We start from the raw sequence: 6,000 nt of genomic DNA, 5'->3' as shown, positions 1-6,000 counted from the left end.
TGTTTTTCAGTGCGTGTTCTTTGCCCACGTCGTTAGTGATTTTACATTTGCGGAGGGAGTTAGGTACTATAAATTAAAAGGACATTAAATTTTCAAAAAAAGCAACGCCGTGGACGTCATGATTGCCCTCGGACAGCTTCGTCATTCGCCTTATGATCTTCTTCAGAATGCACATAACGGCACCGGTGTAACATCGTGGTAATAAAGAAGAAAACGTTGCTGCTTCATCTGTGTCGAAACAAAGCGTGTTTAAATTCAATCTCGCGTGCACTCCGGCAAATCCGTTAATCGTGCGTTTACTTAGGCAGAGACGCAACATTTACGCTTGTGCGTTATACGAGGTTTTTATCATTCAATGATCACGAATATTAAATCAAAGATCCCATTAAACGTATTTAGGAATGAGAATTATATCATATATATTTTTTTATATAAAACCAATACGGAATCAATGTAGAATTGGTCAATGGCACGCTTAGCTCGTACAAGTAAATTTCACTTTTCTCGACACTTCGAACATTCTGAACACGGCACACGGTTCAAAACGATCGTCAAAATGCCTCGATCCCTAACTTTCATTCGCATTTTCCATATCGCGCCAGCTGTCTCCCCGTAAATAGTCACGCAATCTGGAGCGAGTTTGTTGCGGGTTGAACTCGCGTCGTCGCGTGCGTCGACGCCGCCGTGAAATTGGCACTTCATTTTACAAAATCGAAAGTTACCAGCAGTTAGTTTAACGAGCGGAACTGTTGTTGAATTTTATTAGAAACTGCAGAACTCTCCTTAAAACCATGAAATTCTGTAATGATTTGAGATCACTTTATTCGCAACCTAAGATGCTGGTGTGAAGTCAGCACTTCCTCCATATTTTCACGTGTCCTTTCCTCTGTCCAAATCAACGCAGCTATTGAACAACGCATTGTACAACGAAATCTCTGACTTCTAACATAATTTTCACATCTCTATATCTAACCAATCTTGTAAGTTTATACAAAAAACACCTTAACGCAAGATCTCACCTTAATTTAGTTTATACATTATTTTCCTGTTCTTCAGACATTTGTAGGTACTTTTGTAAGCTCGTTACCTGAAGAGGACCAGTATTACTGGCCGAAACGTTGTGATTTATTATAATAAAGAATTGCCAGTGAGGTCGTTTCCACACTTATTCAAATTCTCGATTTCTTGGCTGGCGTCACCAAGTTGCTATTTAATTGTTACAACGCTACTTCTAAAACCTGCCAGAAACTGCAGAGCTGGTGCAGACGGACTATTGATAAAACTTTCGATTTGAAAAGAAATGAGGTGTCAACACCTCGCGACGTGTCTGCGTACTCGCGACGATTCTGTCCCGGTTCGACGTGCCTCTTTGCGGAAAGCGAAATCCAGCGGTGCGTCGCGCTCGCGCTAATGAACGCGCGCACCTGTCCGCGCGAACCAATTTCGCGAGCGGTCGAGCGAACGCGATCGCTATCGAAGATAAGCGATAAAGGTTGGCGATCCGCACGAACGCGAGAGAAGCGAGAAGCGCGGCTCGCGCGTCCGTTCGCGCGTGTAGGCCGCGCGATTCTAAGGCTGCCTCCACGCTGCCCGTGAAAATCACCCCGGTTAAGTTACATACCGCTCATGGGCACGTAGAAGAAAAATAAAAGCACTTTTATTGTAATCGAACCCAAGCTATCGATGGAGTCGACTTAGAGGTTCATCGGTTCAGCCGTTGTTGAGATCCGAAAATCTGAGGGCCTGTCAACTCGCGTACTCGCGTAAACCACACGGTCGGTCTCGCGCGCGCGTTCTAGCTACGCTTATGCTTGGCGCGAGACACTAGCGTGTCTCGTGATTTCCGGGGTGACATCACTCGGGGGGGGGGGGGGGGAAGACAGTTAGCAACCCTTTTCGGGGCCCACAATTAGTAATCGAATTATTTGGATTGTTCGCAACTCTAATCCTTTACGAATTTTACCCCGCGTAACTAAAAATCGCAATTAGCTATTCAATCTATATCCAAGTAGATTTTTAAGTAATACTAACCAATTCTCTCGATTAGTTCTGTCGATATTCAGTAACGCAAAGATAATTTGCACTTAAGAGGCACTTTGCTCGGTAACTTCAAATTGCAGTTACCGATAAGATTTAATAAAAAAAACCCATTATATTTTTCGTTGGATATAAAATGTAATTGAATACTTATATTTTTGTTAATATGTAACCGGTTATTAGATAGGCGAGGATATTTTTCTCAGTGTATCGCACTTCTATATCTTAACGTTTCGACAAAAGATGCAAGCCGAGTGTAAATCGGGAAAGTGATCGGGGAGAACCGTTTCTCTCGCGTGCACACACGCACGATGTGAAACCAGCGTAATACGCGCCTCGCTGTTACATTGCGGACCGGCAAAGTGTAGGCAAAAGACCAATCGTCGCCACACCCTGCGGCTAGAAACATCGAACGGCGATGGCGACGACGACGAGGACGACGATGACGACGACGACAACGACGACGACGACGACGACGACGACGACGACGACGACGACTCGCCGCGTCGCCGATAACGCGAGCAATAACGATCATCTCCGATGCATCTGCGGCGGTCTCGCTCGATGGAACGCGGGATTGCCTTTTTAGCGCGCCTTCGGAGAGAAATTGGTATGTGATTGCTTAATACACACGCTCGCGCGTACGCGTGCATAATGCATAGTAATAGTATCCGCGGCAATTGCCTTGGACCGTTGAACCCATTAAAATGCTGAGGTACACATTCGGGTCCTGTTTCGGGTAAACGGTACTCCTGGATTTTCGGGCCCTTCAATTCTTCGAGTTCTAGCAACTCGTGGGATTCGAGGACCTTAGAGAACTCTTGGATGCTCTCTAATTGGATCCTGGAATCTTCGAACTCTGGTGACACTGATGCCTTCAAACCGACATTTTCTCTGAGTTATAATCATTCTAAATAAAAAAAAACTAACAAATTTCTCCCACGGAACGACACGTTCGTCCCATATCGACCACGCGTCTCGCGTGTCTGCGGTTGCCGATTTTTTCCTAGCGCGGTCGCAATTAGAATAATTTAGACGTCTCGGTGTATAACAGCGGACGACCGTAAGCGTGTGTGTTACGTCGTAAATATCGGCAAACGCGAAAATACCCGGCGATCGTCCCGTTATCGTGCCGCGGCGCATCGCGCAAAACCGATATATCCCTCGTACACTTTCGCGCTTACCGCGTCTCGCCGTCGGATTTTTATCGCGATCGCGGGAATGGATCATCGGGAGCCAATGATCCGTCCCGCAGGAATTCCAATTCCCGCGCACGAGAGAAACATGCGACGCAGTCGCCGCTAAATAGGCAGACGTGCACGCGCGATCGCGTATACGGGGTGTGCGCGTAAATTTTCCCGGAGGAAAATTCTAGGGGACCGCGAAGGTGGTCCACTCATGTTGTAAAGAGTCTTGTTTCCGTGTAACTCGGAAGAATGGCGGAGCAGAATCTTAACTGGCAGCTATAACATACACTGAAAAATCGGCTAGGGCAAAAATAACTAAAATTAAAATGTTGCCGTATAAATAGTAGGGGCATCTACATTGTTTTGTGTTGCAACGTTTACCAAGTTTGCTGCACAAGGCGCATGTGGTTGTCTCAACTACTTATAGGTATGACAACCACACAGATATAGTTGTCCCAAATATTACTATTTATTGGGGTTGTGCCAACCATATCGGTCTCTCCGTGTAGGCATATGATGATAAATTTTAGCAATAATTTCTGAGAAATAGAAAGTGACTTAACTACAATAGCCAAAAATGGAAATACTGCATTTTAAGTTAGGACGGCAGTATTGCGTTTGAATTTAAGTGCCTTTGAATAATTCGAAATATGTTGCGACGGTTCAAGGTGTCGGCAATTATGTCAAGAGAGATCGACGGAGATATGTTGAACGTTCTCAACACGTGTTCTCTCAAGATGCCACGGAGCGGACATCTCGTCGCGTATTTATTACAGAAACCGATCTTCGGAAATCCGAGAGGATGACGGGGGTTGGCCGATAAGATCGATATTCCGGGGACACGAGAGATCCCCGGTGATACTTGCCGTTCGCGATCGGTGACTCGCGGGACGTAACACAGTCACGGGGACGTTGCGCAACCTAGAATCCATGATCCGAGAATGTAACGGGAATGATGCGGGAACGATTCGAAAAGTCGTGCCGAGAATGTAGCGATTCGAGGAGCCAGAGAAATTCCGAGCTGTCGGAGTTCGCCTCGCGACGACTCGATCTGCATCCCGCGGCCACGCGGATTATTTCGGCGGACAAATGAAAGATTTCGAGAGATAGCAATTGATCGAAGTTAATTTACTCGATCAGTTTTTCATCAGGTTTCATTAACACGTCAGTTTTTCCCTCCTACTCGTTGGAGCGAAGACGCGGTAGACTCGGGACACCCAGTATACGCTTCGAGTATCCGCGGCGAAAGAAAGAGAAAGAGAGGAGAGAGGACGAGAGAGAGAGAGCGCGGGTACCGTGCAGGGTAGTACTTAGGTACGTATGTACAGAGCGTAGTTACGTACCGGGCGTGCATCTTTATTATTGGTCGAGAGAGCCCGGTATACGTGCGCCCGAGGTTCGATGAACCTTCGCAAGGTACGCACGTATACGGACGTATAGCCTTCCGATCGAAGTCGCCTGCACGGTGTGCTGCGTGGTGTCCGCGACGGTTCAAAATCCTGCCGCGCACGATCCGCCGTGTTTTCGCGGCGCGGCGGCGATAACGCCGGCGAGATCCGCGCGGCGGCGCCGATCGGAGATCGGGATCAGAAAGGGTTTCGAGGTGTCAGAGATAAAGCCGGCATTCCGGCGGGCCTCGGGACGGCTTCGATTAAATCGCGTACCTGCATTAATAAAACCGCGAGAGAGGGGAGAGACGATTATTAGTAAAAATATAATAACGAAACTATGAAATTTGCGGGCAACGTAGTGGACGGCCGAGATTGTTCGTCGGATACAAGTTTGTATCAGGCCTCGGCTCTGCGTTCGTGAAGGTGTAGCCGCGCGAACGCACACCTATACAGGCGCCTACCTCTAGATATTCTCTAGCTTATCGCTGGCAACTTAATTCTTATCTTGCCGGTTCGAATTCCACCAGTCTTCGGCCGCGCTTCCCTCGAGTGTCGCGGCGTCGATCCCCGCCTGCACGAAATAACATCTCGCCGATCTCCCGCTCTCGTCGAGCTCGAAATCGTCGGGGTTTCGCGAGTCCGTTCCGTCGGATCGGACGCGCGATTCTCGGGCAGTCTGCGGAAATCGCTAAGTCGCGCGCCGATAACAGTTCGCGCGTGTAGATTCGTCGACGTTTTTCCTCGCTAAGCTTAGAGCGAAGACGATCCCGCGGGGACCGAAGTAGCGTCCTCCGAGCAGGAGCGTTGGATCTCGCGGAGGCGTGAATCTCTCGGCGACGATTTTGCGGGCGCCGAGACCCGGCGTCCCCTCGCGCGTGTAACGTGAGTCGTGCGTGGCAGGACGGTGATTCAATGCGGGATTTTATCTGCTGCTCAAGATGATCCGGCAGTTTCTCGATGTGCTGGGCGGGAATTCGGTAATATCTCCCGCATTCGCATATCAGCTGCATTCGCGTATCTCGGTTGTGCTACGATCCTCGTCGTCTCTCGCGTAGGAAATACCTTTCGGAAATATATTCGATTATTCTTGAAAATATTAAGCCTGTGGTTTAGAAAACGCACCTTATTCGTGATGTGATATACAATATATATAAAACTATAACAGATAAGACAACGATAACTCACGGCCGCGTCCATTGAATGATCCACGATCGATAAGCCATAAAGCTAGCGCCACACTGCGCGATTCGTTGGCCATTCGTTGTTACTTACCACACTATTCGTGATTCGCAGTTTATCACTCGTAATTTGTTATATGTCGCTTCGTTCGTGTTAACCTGGACAACTTTCAACCTTTACCTGTTATTGCAGGACTTGCTTCATAT

At 47.8% G+C, this 6,000-nt stretch overlaps 1 protein-coding gene across 6 annotated transcripts in view; it reads left to right on the top strand.

Annotated features, from left to right (window-relative positions):
* The window catches only part of LOC105563694 (cytospin-A), a 43,912-nt gene that overhangs the window by 6,567 nt on the left and 31,345 nt on the right, over nt 1–6,000 (top strand). The window contains exon 1 of one of the 6 annotated variants that reach the window (XM_012015497.1): nt 2,573–2,647. The exons of 4 other annotated variants lie outside the window; for them this stretch is intronic. The gene's annotated coding sequence lies outside the window, so the exon portion shown is untranslated. Of the gene's footprint in view, nt 1–2,572; nt 2,648–5,571; nt 5,593–6,000 lie in introns of those variants that run through there. One more of the 6 variants, XM_012015498.1, reaches the window with a different exon arrangement.

The sequence above is a fragment of the Vollenhovia emeryi genome, unplaced genomic scaffold (genome assembly GCF_000949405.1).
Source record: "Vollenhovia emeryi isolate VEMERY1.0 unplaced genomic scaffold, V.emery_V1.0 DF939172.1, whole genome shotgun sequence".
NCBI lineage: Eukaryota > Metazoa > Arthropoda > Insecta > Hymenoptera > Formicidae > Vollenhovia > Vollenhovia emeryi.
This window is presented reverse-complemented; position numbering and strand designations above follow the sequence as displayed.